The sequence below is a fragment of the Falco peregrinus genome, chromosome 9, assembly GCF_023634155.1.
Source record: "Falco peregrinus isolate bFalPer1 chromosome 9, bFalPer1.pri, whole genome shotgun sequence".
Lineage (NCBI taxonomy): Eukaryota > Metazoa > Chordata > Aves > Falconiformes > Falconidae > Falco > Falco peregrinus.
Window position 1 is genome coordinate 34,752,801 of NC_073729.1, and position 20,951 is coordinate 34,773,751.

Here is a 20,951-nt window from a genome sequence, read left to right on the forward strand (position 1 = left end):
CTCTGAAAGGAAGTGCTCCTTCCACATAATTAAGAGGAAGAAAATATCATTTCCAAAAAGCATAAAGGTCAAATATTCAGATTAGGTAAACAAGCTCTCTGCCTGAATAAGCTGCAGCCAGACATGAGAGACTGTTTCTGCGTGTGCTTTCCTCAGCTGGGTGCGTTTGGCTCTTAGACTCGGGTTTCTATAGCAAATACTCTCTCTTAGGAGGTTCAGAACTCATTGTCCATAAAGCTCGCAGATCCTCACGCCGTACTGGTTCATGAATAATGAACACAAAGGGCTTCTGCGTGCAGGATCTGATGAACCCAGCAGGGCAGTGCTTACTCAGTGCCAAGGGTTGCTTTTAAAGGGTTTTCCGGTTGCTTTTGCTCTGCAGTACACACACAGGAACACATCTTACCAGTTCACAAAAGCTGTCCCACTTGCAGAAGCATTTTAGGAGTGATACAGAAGGACCCTTCAGTAGTACAAGGCTGGTTTAAGCATCTCCTCAGTCCCTGAAGCTACTGCAAGGTGCTTGGCTTTCCTGAATGATGTAAAATTCATGCTATTCTACAAGTTTCTTGGATATCCTGAAAAAGTTTAAAATAAAGCAAGGGCTGCCCAGGCGTATTGCAGAACTGGTCCCCTCTGTAGCCAGCTGGATGCATCAATCCTTCCTGAATTACAGTCTGAAAGCTTCAGTGGAGAATCTGGACTTCCCGGCTTCAAACTCTCATGTAAAACGATGCCAGAAGAGTAACATTTGGCTTCTGCCATCCTCTGCGAGCAGAACATGCCAGGGCAGCACACAGCCACGTTCAGCCCTGGCTCAGCCACCCGGCACGAGGGACGGTGCACAGGCTGAGTGACACCGGCTAGTAAAAGTAAAATCAGCGGGACCTTTCTTGAGATCTGCACTACTGTGGCTGAATGCTGTTTGTAGTTTTGAAAACTGTTTGAAGTTTTAAATATTTGAAGACATTGAAAATATAAATATTTTGCTCAGGTCCCCAGATCTGGACATTGCTGCCCAATTACAGAGCAGGCACCTTTCCTGGTTATAAACTCTCTCTCTCTGAGCACATTCAATTAGAGAAGGTTGATTTACACTCTGAGTGTTAGGGGATAGCTTCTCTTCTTGCAAAAATGAATATATATATATATATATGTTCTGACAGCTCCTCGTTTGTTTCAGTCCAGCATCTGATGTACTGCAGTCCACAAAAACATAGCAACAATGGGTGGAAGGGCCCTCTGGAGTTCTCTGATCCTACCTTCTGCTCGGAGAGGGACTATCACCAGCACTAGACCAGGCCAGCCACCGCTGTGGTTCCACAGACACCCTGTCCTGTGCTGTATCCACACAAGCAGTTATTTCTTAATCAGAGGCAGTCACATTGTTCGCGTATGATTTGCCCTTCATAAAATCATGCTGATCTTTCCGATTGTCATCTTGCTTTTTCAAGCCCATGTTTGAAAATGTGTTGCAAGAAGACATACTCCATGAGCTGTAGACTGACTGACTGGGTCCTGCTCACTGCCTTTCTAGCTGACTGCAGCAGCATCAGCCTTGTTACAGTCATGGGGGACCTCCCCCAGGTCATGGTGGTGTTTCATAGACAGCAGCCCCACAAACACATTGGCTGACTTTTTCATCACCTTCGGGTGAATTCCATCTGACCCCATAAATTCAAATACATCCAACTTCTCTGAGAAGTCCCAGAATAGTTGTCCCTCCACCGCTGGCTGCCCCTTTCCTGCCCATGTTGATTTTGTCAAGAAATCATGTACCTTCTCTTTGGTTTCACAGCACTGCTGTAATACATGCCCCTACTGAAACACTGGATTTTCAAAATCTAAGTTAAAACAAATGAACATACTCTTAGATAAACTCTGCCAAGTCTGAGTCCCACTGCCACTGTTTTACATTTTCAAGTCTCCCTGTGGAACAAAAATTTTTAATTGTGGTTTGGGGAGGGTCCCCCTTCCTGTCCTTCAACCATACTTGTGGGATGCAAGTTAGACATGTTTATGTTGAAAACGTTGGTAGGAGTTCTCAGAGTTTAATTATTCCCTATCAAAGTATAATAAATCCTATATAGCTTGCATAGGCTTCAAGAAATTGTAGATTATTATTATCCCTTTTTGACCTTGACAGTTAGCCAAAAAATTTTGGTACTTGCATGGTTTTTCTAGTGTAAAGGGAAAATAACTGAAGGTGGAGTCAATGAGCAGATCTTGTTTGTTTACAAAGGACATTAAAAGTCCCATTCTTCCTTCCATGGCATAAATCGTGAGAAGGGATTGCCCTACAGAACTGCTTACATCATCGCCTTTCTGACCAGCACTCAGCCCAAAAATCTCTCCCTAGGTTTTGTTGAAATTATTTTCACAGTGTATTTTGCACTGCTGTCTCTCAGGTTTCATGGTCTTTCTACGAATGTGTTACAAAACACTCCAAAGCTTTAGCACATATTCCACATGTGCCTGTTCCCTGCGCAGACACATGTTTGGGCTTTGGCTAGTGGCTGCTATCACTTAAGCTATGTGGTTTCAAAAACGTCTTCTTACAACTATCCTAGTAAAGGAGTGGCACTTCTATTTAGCCCATAATGTTACACGACTGGAATTCATTATATGGTTTTCTCTGCTTTGTTTTAGCCTGTGAAAGAATGCATTTGCTACACAGTGCCCCAGGCAGTTCATCAGCAACAGGGCTCAAGCCCAGCATGACAGACATTACAGAATCGTGGAATATTCAGGGATTATATTGAAGTTACAAACACTATGTGTATATCCTTATCCATCCTAGTGATAGTTCTCCTGGCTCCATGAGTAAAATATAAAGTGCTTCCTTGCAAAAAAAAAAAAAAAAAAAGAAGCCATTAGTGGGTAATTAATGCAAGCCTTGAATGCTACAGCGGTATGAGTAATATGTCTTTTGAAGTTTGGCCACAAGAAGTGGGTGGGGGGAATCTCACATATCAATATGACCTGACTCAAAGCTTTAACCAACAAAAGGTGCAAAATGACATAAAATAAAGGTCCTAGCCTGGAGGAAATGGTCCCTTGTGTTTGAGATCTGATAGAGATAAAACTAGGCAGAGGAACATTCCCTCTCCCTTCCTAGTCTATAAGGGCATATGTAGACCCCAAAGTCCTCACTGTATTAGGGAAAAGAGTATTATGGAAAAGATTCTTGCTTTTAAAGATAGGTTTTCCTTGAGGTACTCTTGTTCCCCACAAATAGCTCTCTACTGCCTGACCATGGGGTGATCAATGTCCCCCATTCTGTGGACCCTGTAAAAACAGGACATCAGCCTTTGGTCAATCAAAGGGCAGTAAACTGCAGGAGCTTGAGGGGAAAAAACCTGGCTCAAACCTAAGGCTTCACCTAAACAGGATGTCTTTAAGTAAGGTCAAAAAGAGTCAAAAGAAAGGTAAGATCACATCTTGAAGAGCAAGTTTCTAATACTTAGAGCTAGAAGACTGTCTGTCATTAGCGGTGAGAAGATTCAGAGCTCTCCATAGTCCGCAAAACCAGAGAAAGCAAGCATGGGTTACCCCACAGCTTTCAAACCAAATATAAAAAAGGGTAAAACTTCAACAGACGTAATCTCAAGGTCTGTTATTCTGAAGTAAATCCAGAAACTTTTTGGAAATCAAGAGTTACTCCTGGTTTAACTGAAAGAGAAGTTTTGTCTGATGCTCTTAATAGTTGCAGCAGAACACAGACATCTGGGTCCAATTCCCCATTGATCCGAGCCCTTAGTTACCACAACTGTAAAATACCTATTTCACAAGAAAGTTAGAAAGCCAGCATGAAATGTCTTTTTGTGCTGACAAACACCATTACAATGAAGTATCACCTAGACTCAAGTCTAGCCAATTCCCTTTGTTTCCAATTTTCACATGCACCAAAGACTTATCCTCACTTAAGCAAAACAAGTCAGTAACGTGACAATGGAAGATAAATGTATAGTGCATGAACACCGGAGGAAAAGACTTAGAATGCAATTGCAAGTACAACGATAGGTCCATTCCAGAGTGGGAATAATTAGCCCTTTAATTAAACTTATCTTGCTGCTAGACAAGAGCAATGCTCAGCAACACCTGGCCTGGAACGTTCCCCTCTCTGCAGGCAGCAGATGGAGTGCACAGACACGATCCACCTCCCTCCTACCAGGGCCACAGTTGCCTGTGCCAGTAATTAAGGTCTAGGATGATGTCTGAATTATTGTGAACATTGCTAGACATTTCCTTATCTGATCCACCCTCAGCAGGTAAAGTTGGACTTTTCTTTTTGCTGATTTTCCCTTTGTCCTTCCCCCACTTTCTGCCATCCTAATGTTACACTCCTCATTTCATTCCTGTGCAGGACAACACAGAAATAAATCAAATTTTGCAGCAACTTGCATGCAAGTATTTCTTAGGGACTTCAACAGAGCTTTGCTGAAACAAATTCATCCAAGTGACAGCCAGTACTGGCCTGAAAGTGTTAGCCTCCAAGTTAACTGCTTCTTTGACCCCTTTTTGGTGCCCTGGAGGGGAATTAATTGAGATGTCAGGCCTTTGGGATCCTTTTCACATCCCTCCTGAAATCATTACAACATGATGACAGAACACGGGCAGGTTAAAAGTCTAACTGCTCCTGTAACCCTTCTCCAACAGCAGCCTGCTTGGGAAAAACAAAAGGTAAGAACAAGTCAAGTAGACTTAGCAATGCAGAATATGTTAAAATATATCCAGTAGGCAGTCATTCTGTTTTTTCCATGAATTAGGCTATTAGAACCAAGGTAAACTTTACACATTCCATTATCCCACAGCAAGTAGCTCCATAGCGTAACTACGTATCATATGAAAAAATAACTTCTTTTATTTATATTAAATCTGTGACCTGATACTTTTTTTTTTTTGCATTCCTGCTTTTATCTCGTGAGAAACACAGTGGTCAGCCACCCTACACTTACTTTCTCCTGGCGACTCAGGCTTCTATGCACCCCTGCCACAGCCCGTTTCCTTTTCCAAGCTGAAGAATCCAAAGCTAACATCTCTATGCAGTGACTAATTATATCGTACATTTGATCACCTTTATTGCCCCTCATTGCACATTTTCTGTTCTAACCGTGCACTTGAAATAAGAGGACAAAAAAAAAGACTATTCAGACTGTGGGCACATGAAAGATACCTACAGTGAGTTGATAAGAGAGACATTTCTATGGAAATTACTTGCTCATTTCTTTATATTCATATTTATATTCATGTTCAAGAAATATCTTGCTCAAAGCCCGTTACTAAGCATAAAAAGTTAGGACTGATTTTCCCCATTGCCTTTCCTTTGCATTTAACAACATGAAATGTTATCCACCCCTTCACCACCCATGCAGTATCAAGAGATTTCTAAATTCTCCAGTGTAATGCAATAGTTAATCTCCGTTCTTTCCATCTTAATCCCCTCACTGGCAGATCACAGGACTAACCACCAACAAAACAGCTTCCACAAAACAAAACTTTCACCTGGCCAGAAACAGAACTTCACATTTTAAAACCTTTAAAACACACTTAAACCCCTCCTTTAATGGTCTTAACGTAAGAGGTGTTGGCCTTGCGTACTTTGTGGGTGAAGCTCAGCTAGCCGTAGAACACACTGATGCATGGTGACATGTGAATTTTAACCTTAAATCACTTGTATTCTAGTCCGCAGCTTACCTTGAACCACCTAAAGCCCCTCCACTTTTCTCCCCTTAAAACACGCAACTTGGAAAAGCGTACCAGTCTGCTTGCTGTGAAAATTTGCATGAATTATCCATCCAGTGCTCTCAGTTTCGATAGGTAATATTCTTTACCTGAACCATTTAGTCAAGTACACAACCAGGAGCCAAATGAAAAAGTTACATCCAATAGCCATGATATAATAGTTTTGCCTGTCGTGTGTGTCCACAGCATCCATCACAGTGGGGCTTGGCAAGAAGCAGGCAAGTTTAAATGGCACAAGGAAAGCAGTACCTGTGATTCTGCAGTGCCATCAACAAACGGGACTCTTCAAATTTTGAAAAGCCAAAGTCTACTGTCCTTAAAATCCAGACCGTAAAGCAAATGAAAAATAAAAAATAAGCCATAAGGATAGAGAAGCTGGAAAAGACAAGGCTTACACTAAGGCATTAAAGTTGGTTGAATAATAATAAAACTAGACTCATTAATATGTTCACAAATAAGCATGCCAGATTTCTGGGGTGACATTAATCATGGCTTGCAATTATTCACTTGAAAAATCAGCATGAGAAAGTGAAGCATGATGTTTCATCCATTTTAGTACACATTCTTTCTGTAAAAATTCATACCAGAACTTAGTGATTATTATTCTCTCGTTAGGAAAGGTTCTCTCATCCCATGGGGCAACACAGATTTGGAGTCTGTTAACATTAAACAAAAGAGAAAAATAATTTTCTAAGGTAGGCTGGTCCAATTCCTAGAAAAAACAACTGACAAAAAATACTTACCAAAAAAATGAGTGCATTTTAATAACCTAGAATGTTTTTTAATAAATAGAAAAATGAGGATAAGTTTGTAACTGATTTTTTACAAGGAGCATTTGACTTGGACTAATTTGTATTTATTAGCTGTGGGAGTACTGTTGAACATAAACACGAGCATAATGGCCAAAGAAGTGAGCTGGAAGTCAGTTTGTCTGTCCATGTGTTACAGCTATGATTTAAAAGAAGGAAAAGACAGTTAAGGTAAAAGTAGAGAGGGATCTGTTGAGATTATCACATTTATTTTTCCACAGAGGCAAGAAGTGAGACATTCTTGTATATTGCATCCAGACAAGAATTCAAGATGTAAGGGAGCGGCAGGAGATAATGAAGCAAGAAGTTAAGGTAGGTCACCCAGCACTAAATTAGGCTCCAGTTCCTAACAGACTGCAGAAGCAATAACGCAGGAGGAAACTACAACAGCCCTAACAGGAGCAGCATCTCCATCTCAATGGATCCATTTGGATGAGCAGAAGAGAAATACAGCTTGTGTCTCTGCATAGAAATGGTACAATATTTTGATTTTGTTTGTTTTTAATAAAGGATTAAGATGGCAAAAAACCCAACCCTGCTATGGATCAGATGGGTGGATTTAGGCGGCATTTTCCTCTACCTCGCAGCTCAGCTCCTTTCTAATTTGCACAGAACAAACCGATTTGTAGGCAGCCCCAAAGACGGCTGATGCACACAAACTGGGTAGCTGGAGGGATAACTGTCCTTATTTGCATATGCAAAGTGGAATTAATGTTGATTCATGCTAAAATCCGACTTGAGATGTACATTAAATTCAATTAGAATTTTAGGCAGTACCAGAATCCTTTTAAAGGTGTGTCCAGATGAACATAAACAGACTGAGTCAAATTCTGTGCGCCCCACGCTGGGTGGAGGTGGCACTGGAGCATCCCCCACTCTGTTACAGGAGGCTGGAACTATATATAGTATCCCATCTCCTTAGCTGTGGTTGATTTTTATATCAAACGAAATTTACTGATTTGTTACTGGGATAGGGACAGTGCATTTTAGATAACATTTCTGAACAAGCACCAGCTAGTATTTGCACTCCAAAGCCCTTGAGCCCCAACATTTTCAATTCTCTAACACCTTTGGCATCTGCAAATGCAGCGTAGTAGGGGTCACACAAAGTTATTTTTTTTTAAAAGAAATATATATTTTTAATGAGATAGCCAAAGGCAACTTTATTCATAAATAGAGGGAGAAATCTCAAAATTTACATCTTTCTTCCAAATATTGTTGACAGTTTCCTTAAACCATGACTTCTGGCAGCAATGCATGACTTTCCTACTGAACAATGATCCTCAGGACTCAAAAGGAGAGCTAGATCTGTACTGTGCGAGTATTATGTTCAAATGCCAGTCGTCGCTCTGGAAAGTCAAGAGGAAAAAGCTAAGCCTGATCGCTAAACACTATGGAGACCATGGGGTACACGTGAGAAGACGGTTCTTCCGACAATAGCACACAGCTCCTGCAACAGGCTTTGCCAGAGCATCATCATTACTGTTACACGGCTGGACCCCACAGCCTGCCAAAGAGACATTGTGTAAGCAAAGGGAACATCTCAGTGCCTGAGCACAGCTGCTCAAAAAGCAGCAGAGGACCACCAGCAGAAGAAAAGATGCTCCCAGTTGTAGAGAGTTCTAACAGATCCATTCTCAGGTCAGAATTAGCCTCCATTCCTAGTCTCCTTGCAGTGATTTACAAAAGCAGCCACACACAAAAAAAACCCAAAACCAACAATAAAAAACAACCAAAAAAACCCAAACCAACAGAAAAGGAGGAAAAGCATACAGGACCAAACACACAGCTGGTGCAAATATAAGCACAACAGCTTTGATTTGGCAAAAGGTCGCTTGTTGACACCACCAGGCTTGCCCTTCTCCCTGAAAGTGAAATGGGGGATTGGTCCCTCCCCACGCCACGTCTTGTTACCTGGGCTTCTGAGGGCTCTTTGTTTTCTGCAGCTTTCAACAGGACCCAGCAGCCCAAAGAGACATTCTGCCCATAGCATCCACAATCTGGGCACAATTAGGAGCACAAATTGACCATTACGTCCTTTATTAATCCACTCCAATTTTTATGCTGTGAAACACCTAATTCCACTGCTTTGGCTACTGGCCCCTAACATAACAAGTTACATGGGACTTGTCTCATCAAAATATCATCATGTCTAAATAGAGGATCTGTCTGAACCACAGTGAAAATGAGTAATGATCACAATTATGGGCTGTATAACAGTCCAATAAAATCTAATTAAAATGATCCACATCCCATCTGCCAACAGCACATAAGCAACACCAGCCATGGTGGGGGGGGGGGGGGGTGGGCAAGAGAAGGGAGTAAATAACACTGTCTTAATTTTCAAAATATCAAATATTTCACAGTGAAAAAGCTATTTATATTTTATAACTAGTTACAAACTGTGCTGCCAATGAGCTTGTGTGATGATCGGAGATTCCTCACCCTTAACTTAGGAGAAGTTTTGGGGGCTGCTCCCTGGGAGAAAAGCCCAGGAAGTTCCCCCAAAGTAAAATCTGCAGAAGAGCCTGTGCAGTTCGAGTCCACAAACCTATTTTTAAGCTGATTTAAGAACTGAGTATCCTGGGTTCCAGTGACTTTTAATGACATCAGCACATTTGTACAAAAAAAAAAAAATACTTTGAGGCGTTGTTCTGTTGGTTGTTCCTTTCTCAGGACAGCGGCCAAAGAAAAATACCATCATTTGGTCTCACTTCCCATACTTAGGGCATCTCCAGACTTTGACACTTCTTGGGCTTTCTATATCCAGCAACAAATATAGATCAAGTCACTTTCTGCCACCCTTTCTGAGATCTGTTCTCATTTTTGAGACTGCGAAGCTAATAATTTACTTTCTGATGAGGTTGGATATGAGGTTATCAACAAATTGCCAAGAAGCAAAATAGTACCATCCCACTCTACCCGAAAACAGAAAACATTTGGAACAGCACTATGCTCTCCTCATCTCACTGATCATTAAAGGGAAAGAACAAATGAATGGACAAGATACAAAAGATTAGGAAAAAAGGTGCTGAAGTCCAATATGAAGGAAGAGAAGAAAAACACTTGGTGATGGAAACTAGAATATGTTTTCTTACCTGGAGGTGCCATGAAGTGCACTGCAGAGCCATGCCTGGAAAGAAACTCAGACGAGAGTAAAGAGACAGCAGGTTGAAGAGCAGGGAGAGCACACACATCCGTGTGCTTGAGATGGCTTTACAGATGTTAAAGTTTACACTCAAGGCAACAGCCAGGGTTTGAGTAGTTTTCTATATTGAAGAGACCAAAGCAAAGCTAGAGGCAGCCCACCCTAAACTCCAGGCAGCAAAAGCTCATACTAAGTGTCTGTGCGTTTGCCTGGCTGTAGCTTAAGCTTTGTTACAAGAAACTAACCATGATTTTGGAGGGAGAGTACAGCTTTGGATCCAGCTTCTCTCTGGAAGCCACCCAGCAAAGACCCTGGAAACAGCACCACACGTGCACTACTTTAACAGAGGTATTCAAGGATGCACACTTCTAATACTTGATCAAATTGCCTTTGTGTTCAACAGCTGATGGATTGGTGAAAGGATGAAAACTTCTCCATCATGGCTCTGTAACATGGGGAGTGTTTATGGCGCTTCGGCCTTACATGAGAGATGGTTCCTGATGGTTTGAACTCCAAGCTTGCCCTGTTGCTGGTACCAGCTTTCACCCAAACATTTCTCACTTGAAATTAAACCAGTCTGAGCAGTACTTTCTGCAAAAACAGCTGCAAAGGAATGGATGTGATGCCCCCTCCCAGTCTAGAAGCTGCAGGACCATTTCTCATAATTCAGTGGGAACTCAGCTTTCACCCAGTCCCTGATGTTTTCATTCGGAAGGAGAAGTGTTCCACATTACTTGTAAAGCCTTCCTAAACATATATTGCTACCTCAGCCTGTTAGCACCTGATTCTTGAACTGTGTCCTTGAAAACCTCCCTGGCTCTGCACCTCCTAGGCTGTCTCTCTCTCTCGGGGCACACGTGCCTTCCCTTTCCTTTCTTCTTCCTTCACACCAACAAAAGGTGGGCTCTAGCTGCCAAGTCCAAAATGGTGATTTTTAATTGAAGTTAAGAACGTTGCCTCTTGAAATTTTATCTAGCGATCAATTTTTATATACAAAATCGTGAACATTTCTATGCCAAGTTACCAAAGCCATATAAAATTTTAAGTTTCCAGAACAGAGAGGGACCCACAATGAAAATTAATTTTCTTCTAGCAGAATACACCTGAGGCGGTGTCTATTCTTGCATTTTTTGTGATTAGTCTTCATCCATGTGCAAGACGATTGCCACAGTGCAGTCCCAGCTGCCCCAGTACTGCAGACTTTTAATACCTCACTGTTTGTTTATCATATGGCTACGGCCCATTTTTGTACCGTCGTGCCAAGCTAAAGCAGCGTAATTTTGGCATTAAAGGAAGCAGAATGCTTCACAACTTTGCTTTGACCATGGTTGCTCAATCACTCTAACCTTTGACTGAGGAAGAAGTTCAGGAATGCATAAACATGGCAACAGTCTCCAGCATAAGTGCTATGATAAAATGAAAGAGGGAAAATACATATTATACATATCACCTCTGGGAAACAGTAATCACAAAAGTTATTAAACATTCTGTCAAAGGCTCTGCAGACTCCTTTTCTCTCCTGCCCCGTTTCGTTAGCAATAAAGGCAGGCTGCTAATATTTGTCACTTTCAAATTCATAATTTACTACTCAAAAGGCAGTAAAGATACATTATATTTTCATAAAAGACTATGAAGTTGCCCAATTTTCCAGAGCTGCAGGAGGACGAAAACCCTGTGCTGTGGCACAGGTCCTTTCATGCATTATGGATATGGTGATTTTACAATTCAAAGCAACAGTTCTCACCTTTCCCACTGCCTGGCATTGCTGGATGGTGCTTTAGGAGATGCAGCAGCTTTTGAGATCGACAGACACACACCCTTTCTGAACGCAAAGGAACCGATGAGAGCCTGGCCAAGGCACCCCAAATGCTGTCGCTGTGCTTAGGACCAGGATTTGGCCCTCTTGTCCTAGAGTCACTTCAGTATTTCAGTTGTTAAAAAAGTATGTTGGATATCACTGGGGTCCATGCTTTCACTGCGAGTTCTGAGTTAGTAACCTACAAGAGAAACAGGTAAATTTTAGAGTCCACTTTGTATAAATAGCCAGCAAAGACATACAGGACTGACTTCCAAGCCACAGCACCCTACCTTCAAAGTAAATTGTGCCACCAGTTATACCTTACAGACTGACATCACAACTTTAGATTCCTCCCGTTATATCAGGCTCTAATCAGGTTTTGGTAAGCCTATTCCTGTCGACTTGCTCTTGTGGCTTCTCTGGAGTCTAATAAGGTGTTGTACTCACCAAGACAGTCTTTTCTGTAGCTAGAATCCTCTAATACTGGGCACTCCAGTGTAATGAAACTCATAGAACCTTAATCTCTTTCAGATCTACTCACAGTATATGCTTAAAACAGGCTGAGAGGGATTGCCAGTCTGCCTGCCTGTAATCAAGCTTCAGCCTTTTCCAGTTCTTAAAATGAAATCTTGCCTCTGCACATTCTCTGCAGCCAGCTTTGCCTGACACATTAGAGCAGAGAACAGCATTTCATTTTTTCCGAGTTTAATATAGACATAGAGCACAGTTTCTTACTCTACAGTTAACTCCTATTGGCTTGAGAAAGGTTTACTTAAATTCTTCTAGGGAAATTAGAGCCCATAGACACAGAGCTTGCATATGCATATACATGCCAAGAGACATGCCAAGCCTCATCACATCCAGCAAAAGAATTCCCATTTGAAAATTAAAGACAGGTTCCAAAAGCTCTCTCTTCCTGAAGCGTAGATTTTGCTATGTGGTTTAATTTTTCAAGATTTGAAATTTTACTCTACATCTCCTTTTTCTGATATGTTGAAAATGTCCATTGACAACATTTTTTGATGCTCCTTTTCACTTTAAATTGAATCTTATTCCCTGCTCTCTTCCCTCCCCCAAAATCTTCAGATTATCTCCAAAACTATACTTCACACACTGGAGGAACATAAAATAAGTCCAGATCTCCAGCCAGCTCAATATAAATATTTCATGACCAAGTTCACAGCAAATAGGTCCAGCTATAGAGAATAAACCCAAGCAGACAGGATAGGTACGGAGTGGGTCAGACACCGTATGTGCGTGAAGGGAGGGAAAGAGGAAGGGGCTACATTTGCAAAACAAGAACCTACATTTCCAACGGAGGATGAAGGTCCCCACCTCGTCGAGAAGAGAGTGCGACGCATTATCCCTCTATGGCCAGAACTATGGGGGAGCTGCTAACGTCTGACAAAGCCTGGAAAGGCTGAGCAGGCGAGGGAGAAGGGAGGTTTATTAAATCAAATGAGATTCAATACTAACGTAGCTCACCGCTATAGATCCTGAATCCAATATCCTACATGAGACAAATAATGATATAGTCAGTGGGAGGTCCTTCCAAAGGGGGAAAAAATACAGCTATATTTTTATTTTATTCTCTTTTCTTTAATCCCTTTCTATCCTGAACCTTTGCAGAAGGGAGGGGAAGTTTGTTTTGTTTCTACTTTTTCCCTGCTTAGAAAAAAAGAAAACCAATTTCATCGCATACACACAGAAGAGACCAAAGCCAGAAATTCACAAGAAAGTGGCATTCAATCAGGAATTTGAGAATTAGGCTAGGAAGAGTTGGAGATGAAGTGTTCTGGGTTGTAGAGGCTTCTGAATTAATTTGCTGAAATTCAGTATCGAAGCAAAAAAGGGCCAACTTCCCAATTTCTGTAAATGAAATCAGAATAACCGTAGTCAAATTAATTCCACTGATTTACCCCAGAATCCCCTGGCTTATTTCTGGCCCACTCACAGCCAGCATCACTAAGTACATCCACTCTGAGCACGTACCTTTAAGTAGGAATAACAAATTCCCCTTTTGTAAGAATCTGGGTAGCAGAGAGCTGATACTCCTCAGTTCCTAATAATAATAATAAAAAAGTGCTAATATTACATAAAAGATTTGTAACAGACACAAAAACAAGGTCTCTCCTGTACAGTCCCACAGGTACAGCTTCCATACTTGCTCACTGTGCAAAAAGCGAAGGAAAAATCCAACTGCACAGCCCTGACTGTCAGTGTGAGCTCAGCAACAGACTCGGTCACCTTGCAGCACAGATCCAGTAGTGCAGTAAATAAAAACATACGGTATAAATTACACAGCTATTTCCTTGATTTACCCAAGCATGCTAACATTATGAACTGATACAAGAACAAAGCAGATACATTTAAGTCCTGCAGCTACTGATCCCAGATGCGTTACACAGAAAGACGGTAACAGATACGCAACAGCTCACAAAAGCCTGCAGAAATGTTCTGAGCAGCAAAAGTCCAGTAAAGAAGTGTATCTAACAGGTCATCAAATAAATCAACCGAAGTACAAGACCTGTATGTAGACAAGTTATTCCACGAATATCTGAATGTAGGATGGGGCCCGTTTGACTAAAAAAGAAAATTAATAAAATAACCCTTTCAGCAATGCTTCACAGAATGATTCCAGGGAGAGACAGTAAGATTTTGTAAACTGTACTAAATGTCCAAGGGTTAGATTTTAGCTTTAAACTTCAGACAGATACAAACTCTCTGGCCAGGATAAGCAAGGGGAGCTATTCAATCTTTTTGAAAGCAAAACCAAGCTGAATTGTCAGGCTACTTTTGCTGAGTTTTACAGAGAAACTAAGGGTTTTCAGCCTGCCCCTCTTCATCTTTTTCACAGCCCTACAGAGATCCCAACTCTGCAGTTGGCTCCAGAGCCCCGCCCCCCCCCCCCCCCCCCCCCCGCCCCATTATGCAGCTTGTAGTTTAAAACTACTGATGAACTTGCAGAATTTCTGAGGAGGAACTTTTTCTAGGTGGGATGGCAGCTGGGGTGGTCATGTCACTCCCTCTTGTGAGCTGACCAGAATGATCATTGAACTTACTTAACGACTTCTTTCTCTCTATGGCTGCATCTGTAAATGAACTAAAACAATGATTTAACAAGTAATTTGCAGGGTCTTGAATATATAAGCCTATATAAGGAGCTAAGTCTTATAACATGACAGAGAAATTACACATTTTTAAAAACCTGACTTATAATTGTAAAGAAGACTGCCCACATTATATGACCTGTAGCCAAATGTGACCCAAGACCCCTCATACTGCATTATTGACGGCTTGTTTTTAATATAACATACTCAAAGTTTCTACTAAAGTTGCCCAATTGCATTTTGTGTTCCCAAAAAGCTGCACTAGGATTGATGTTGTGGTGGGATATATCAGCACAAACATGCTTGTCCAATGTCACATCAGTACTAATAGAACTTTTAATGCTGGCTGCTGTTTTATGGGAATTTTCAGGCGCTATTGTGTGTAGAGTATAAATATTTATACGTAACTGTTTGTGAATACATGTACACATACAGGATCAGCCAGACCCAGTTAATCAGCCAGTTTGAAAACTTTATTGCTTTCAGATGAAAAAGAAAATTATATTAACATATCAATAGCATATACATGCTGAGAGAGTGATTACCCTTTACATCTTCAGGATATCCAAGCACCCAGGCAGGCCCAGCTACATTAACACCCTATCTGAAATATTCTGTCTTGGTATCTCTCATTTCTCCCCTACTCTTTCTTCAGACTTTTTTCTCTCTTATCTGCCTTTCCTCTTTAGCCTTTTCCATCCGTCTCATTTCTCTTCCCATTTCCCTTGTTCATCCATCTTTCTCCCATCCCTTTTGTCATTCATCACTCCCCTGTCCTTTTTTTTTTTTTTTTATCCCTTTTCCCTTTTTTTCTCCCTCTTCCCCTCCTGCGCTCCATCTCCCACCCCTGTTCCTCGCTGCCTGTTTCGCTTGAAGTTTCCACCTTGTGGGTGCGTACTGCTGACTTCACATTTGCTGTGGTGTGAACTTCACATCTGTGAGTGGATGACAGGAAAGATTAATAACCCCGTGTTCCCCTTCTCCTTGACTGTGGGCCTATCTAATGAATAAATATATAAATAAAAAACAGAGTTAAAAATCATCTAAATAGAGACCTAGAGCCTGGGAGAAAACAATATTTTGCTGAATCTAGTCTTTAATAAAAAAATAAAAAATAAAAAAACACACAAAAAAAAGCCCGCAACCTCTAATGATCTCTAGTTTACATACTCGGCATTTTTTTTCCTAAATACTTTATGGGCAAAAAGAAAAGTTAGAGGCAAAAGAATGAGCCCTTTCTCCTGAGCCAATTAAAGGAAGAGTGATTTAAAAGCAATAATGCAGAAGATACAGAAAGTGTGTGGGAAAGAAACGTAGATGCCCCGTAAAAAGCAGAGCTGTCAGACAGTGGTCTGTCAGGAACGACTCGCACACGGCTGTGTAGAACTCACACTGCAGAGCCCTAGTGTGACAGCAAGGAAGGTATTTCTGGCTAATTCCAGCTTTTCCATGCAAATAAAAATCTCGGTGTTTGGCTCCAGACCTGATTACACCATCCAGAGCAACTTATCCAAATAGGTGTTTCCCATCACAATTTTGGTTCAACTACTTTTTGGCCAGTTCCTCATTTTTAGGTTGATCATTTGACTTAAAAATGAAGTCCTAATTGAAAACAGAGACAAACAGAGCAAGGAGCTATATGTACCATGCACCTTCAGCATCTTTGGAGAAGGAGGAAGGGAGCTTTGCACCCAACTCATTCTCACTTTAATCCCTCACCTCTTTCTCAGTCTGAAGATCTTAACAAGATATTTTATTGAGGGGAGACCCATCCAGGGATCGTTATAGGAGAAGACACTTCACCTGGGAGCAGCAGTCCGCCTAGCCTGTGGCTGTAGGTCAGACCTGACAAAGGTCATAACAGCAGCAAGTCTTGGGGACTCAAGGCATTACCCCCAGGAAATCACATGTAAAGCAGTGTTACAAATACTGCAGTTTGACCCAAAGGCATTCAGCACAAAACCACGAAAGTCCAGGGGAAGGGGGGAGAAATAATTAAATCAGGAACTCTGCTCCACTTTCTGCTCTTGGGCAAAGTTGTCACCTACTTTGAGCCCTTTGCACAAGCGAGGAACAGAGGAGAAACCCCCTCCTCATTCACATGTGTTACTGCATTTTTGTTAGTTTTAGCAACCTGCCCAAGAGAAAACATCCCATATCTTTCATCACCTGCTGCCCCCCAGCCCCGATGCAGGCCAGGGGAATCCCCATACGAGCATCCTTTGACCATCATTTTTTTCCAGAGTGGTTTTCCAGAGCTGTAGGAGAAGTAGACCAGAGGAAGGAACCACCATGTGCATGCAACCTCAAAAAAAAAAAAAAAAAAAAGCCATAGTACAAAAATCCTAACACAGCTCATTTAAGCTCCGCTGCTTCTCCAGTCCTGACCACCCTTGCTGCTTTAGAGAAGGAATATCTCCTCCTACGTTTTCACCCAACTGGGACAGAGACCTCCAACTCACCCAGTTAGAGCTGCCCTCTGCTACCATCCCTGCCGGTGACAGCAGCTGACCGTGAAGCTGTGCGGACCCGAAGACAAGGTGACTGCAGCAGGGACAGCTGGAACGTGCTGCTCCTGACGCCCACCGGTCCCCAAACGCCTGGCTGCTCTGCTGGGCCACGAGGACAGGACCACAGAGCAGGCATTCTGCAGTCACCAAGCATTTCTTCCTGACCCGGAGAGTGATAAATCTGTCCCTTGTAAAGCGGGGCTAAGGTTACCCTTTCTCTGACTCCACATCATCTACCACCATCACCTCAGCTGCTCTTTGCTGAGCCTCAGCAGCCCCTCTCCCAACCCAGGCACAGCCGTTTTTACGAGGCAGCTGCACTTGCTCTCAGCAGCCGCAGCCTTTCCCTCTTTGCTCTCTTTTTTCACTCTCGGCGATGCTGCTCGCTCCTCTGCCCGGAGCAAGGGAAAAAGAAAGCAGCAGGATGAACTCACTCTGCAAAACCTTACATTCCTTTGCCCCTCCACTGCTACAGTTCAGTGTGGAGGGGACTTCTAGCCTGCAGGAGCCAAATTAAGCATCTCCTGCAGCAGGCAAATCCCAGTTTCTCCCACCTTTCTTTGAAACACCCAAAACTAAATGTGGCAGCAAGGTCCTGGCCTCAACAACCTTATTTGGGGACACCTGAGCCACAAAAACTGGTTGCTCTTCCTAAGGTCATCGATGCATCTAACCGCCTTGTTGTGATGAGGCAAAACATTTTAAACCTTCTTTAAAAAATACCTTCTTAAAAAATAATAAAAAAATAGTAATGTAACAAAAACAATCTGCTCTAAATTGTTTTATTAGGTTAAGGAGGTCTGCAGCTGCGTGTAACATCTGGCCTTTAAAAAACGAAACAAAGAAGACTGGACACAAAGCGCATCCCTGCTAACACCAGTACACGGGGGGCGACCTTCCTCCTGTGAATTTACCAGATAAGGCCCACAGAATCAGGTGGGAAACCCTTACAAAAAAGCTAGATAGCCTGTCATCTTTTCATAAATTTGCATGTCACAGACACACGCCCATATTTTGCATGGTAGCATTTAAATTACTGTTACTAATGAAAAAAAAAAATATTGGGCCTAATCCTGCAGTTTTTATTTAGCAAAACAGCTGTTATAATGTAGTGCAGGTTCATGCCCAGTGCAGCCAATCTTACAATTCTTTTCTTGCATTCCAATTTTAAAATAAAGCAATTTTTCCCCCTGGAAATTTCGCAGTATCCATGAATAATAAACTGCTCTAAAATGATAGTGACCTTCAGGTTTCAAATTTGAAAAGAATTCTAGATGGAAAAAATAAATGCACTGTAAATAACTACTGGGTAATTAAATTTATTTTTAAATAGCATCAAAGTTCAGAAGAAAGAGAATAACAAAGAATATCTCATATAGACATGCACAAAGGCTGTGTCTGTATAATTAGTTATCTAGCAGTAACCAAAGACTTTTTAATATGGATTGATTATTTCTGAGATTGCATCTTGCAAATCTGAACTAGAAATGCTTTTTGTGCAGCATTCAAACATGAAGATGCCTTTGGTAACACTACAGGCTGAGGATCCCAAATAGAGATTTAATTTAGATTGAACAGGACACTTATGCCACAGTAAATAAATCAGTTTATTAATGAAAGTCTTTTCATTGATGTTTAATGGCTATCATATCTATGGAATTGCTGTTAATCCAAAATAAATGTGTTTAATAATCAATTTATATTTGTTTATAATATAATAATTATCTTATTAAATCAGAATGAAATGCCTATTAGGAAATGTTAACTTAAAGCCTGACTAGGACTACTGAATAAGAGTATAATTAATAATTCTTTTACTTGTCAAAAAGGAGTAACAAATTAATTGTCAAAATATTGTAATTTATGTTGTGAAGCCCCATAAATGAGAAATTTGAATTGTTAAGTACAAAGAAGAGATAACTGCTCCTAAGAGCAGATTAAAAATTCTACATTATAATCATTGCATTTAGTAAGATTTCTTTTACTGGGCTTTAATAATTTGAAAGTTGTGGGGCTTTTTTTTCATCAAATTTTTTGGTAACTGGGAGAAGAAAAAGAGAGGAGGGATATCTTAATTTCCTTATTTTCTTACAGCTACTTGCAAAATAACTGCTCTTGGTTTGACAGATTTTCCTTTCCAAAAGTAATTCTGTACTACTGAAAATTCCAAAGTTCTTTTTCTTTTTGATTCCTTTTGAACGCATGTTTTCTTTTAAAAGATGGAAAGAAAAGAAAAAAATATTACAGTTAACTCATTGGCTTTAATTGCAAACATATCCCTTCCCATCAGTACGGCACTTGATCAAAATGCCAGAAATAAATATATTGAGACATCCATCAGTTTCCTGTCCCCGCTGTCATTTTGTTAAAGAAGTTGGAAAGGGCCTGTTATTCCCATCCTAAGGGATGGGCTGAGTTGCGCCAGGGTTTTTCAAGGGCTGAAGAATTACTTGTTTGATGGTGTCAGCCTTGCACCCACCAGGAAACGTCAACAGCAGATGCAGGAGAACCACGGGGCTGACTGCGCAGCTTCGGCTGCCTGTGACCAGCAGCAGCAGCTGGGGAACATCACACCCAGGAGCGGGTTCGGGAGGCACTACAGGGATCAGGGAGAGAGGGAAAGGCTCTGATCCTACCGCTAAAAGTAGAATAATAGGTGCTGGTGAGTCAGAAGTACATCAATGATCTTGAAGCGAAGCTGTCTAAGAGGAACCTGGGTACCACCAAAGATGATCTGGACAATTCAGGAGTTGCCCTGCTTCATTCAGTGCATTTGGCCACACTGGTGGTTTTTATAAATAGGTTGCAGTGGAAGGAGAGGAAGGTGTAAGAGCAGTTCGGTTCTATTTAAGGAATAGTGATGTTTTACAAAGGAACTGGAAAGGTTTGAAGAAAAGTGACACCTCATTTTTCTTTCAGTCACCACTCAGGAAGCTATAGCCTTGTCCACTTCTGACAATTATCTCTATTAACCGCCCACAGCACAGGCAGACCTTCAGATTGTTCCTTTCCTAACATTTCAAAAAAGAGAAGGAAAAAATGGAATTTGGGGCATTTCCAAGTCCTTTCAGACAGTTGCTGGAGTTACATAAAGAAATAATGCCCACCATCAAGTGCTCAGTAAAAAAAATAAATCCACTATTTCCTTGAGTTAGCAAGTCGAACTGAAACAAGCAGTGCTCTCACTCTTTCTTTTTGCTGTTTGTGATGCCTTTAGCACAGAAGCCTCCTGGCACGAATATTTATAGGAATCATCAGATCGAGGAATCTGGTTTAGAACACAAATATCCACGTTGCGTCTGTCCTGTCAAGGCAGCAAAGCACCATCGGGTGATCTATCCCTCAGTCAGAGCGGAGGAACGGGTCAAAAATTCACAGAAAAAGGATTAGTCACCAACTATCTAGCACGTAATGAATAGAGGAACACATACAAAAACCAGACTGCTCGGACAGTTTGTAAATAGAAAGGGAATAAATTCTCTTAATGAATTATTCAGGATGCGGTCAGCTCTACCTTGGGCCAAATTTATCCTCCAGACGAGCAAATGCAACTCTTCATAAAGTTCACGGCACTTTTAACAGGAGGTTTACTATGGTGGTCATCGGCTGCTCTCAGAGTGTTACGCTGGAGACTAATTTCTCTGGAAGCCTCTGTGAAGTGGTTCAAATTTCTAATAAAAATGTTAACTTCCATAAAGGAGGAAAGTACATTTTCAGTAACTGATACTGCACGCCCCAGCCCAGAAGTGTTCCATAAACCTTTTATAAAATGTTTGCTTGCATGGGTTAAGCAATTAACAATATTCCGGGAGACCATCAGCTACGAGAATC

The 20,951-nt window shown here is 41.4% G+C and overlaps 1 long non-coding RNA gene across 4 annotated transcripts; it reads right to left on the bottom strand.

The window, feature by feature from the left end:
- Positions 1 to 8,297: 8,297 nt before the first annotated feature.
- On the bottom strand, positions 8,298 to 20,066 carry LOC129785211 (uncharacterized). Of its 4 annotated transcripts, XR_008748889.1 has the most exons (5): positions 19,757 to 20,066; positions 13,493 to 13,562; positions 12,808 to 13,369; positions 11,447 to 11,699; positions 8,298 to 11,108 (listed from the first exon to the last, which is right to left on the bottom strand). It is a non-coding gene; the product is annotated as an uncharacterized LOC129785211 (long non-coding RNA). The 4 variants fall into 4 exon arrangements; XR_008748892.1 differs by lacking the exon at positions 12,808 to 13,369; XR_008748891.1 differs by lacking the exons at positions 12,808 to 13,369; positions 13,493 to 13,562.
- Between the last annotated feature and the right edge of the window lie 885 nt (positions 20,067 to 20,951).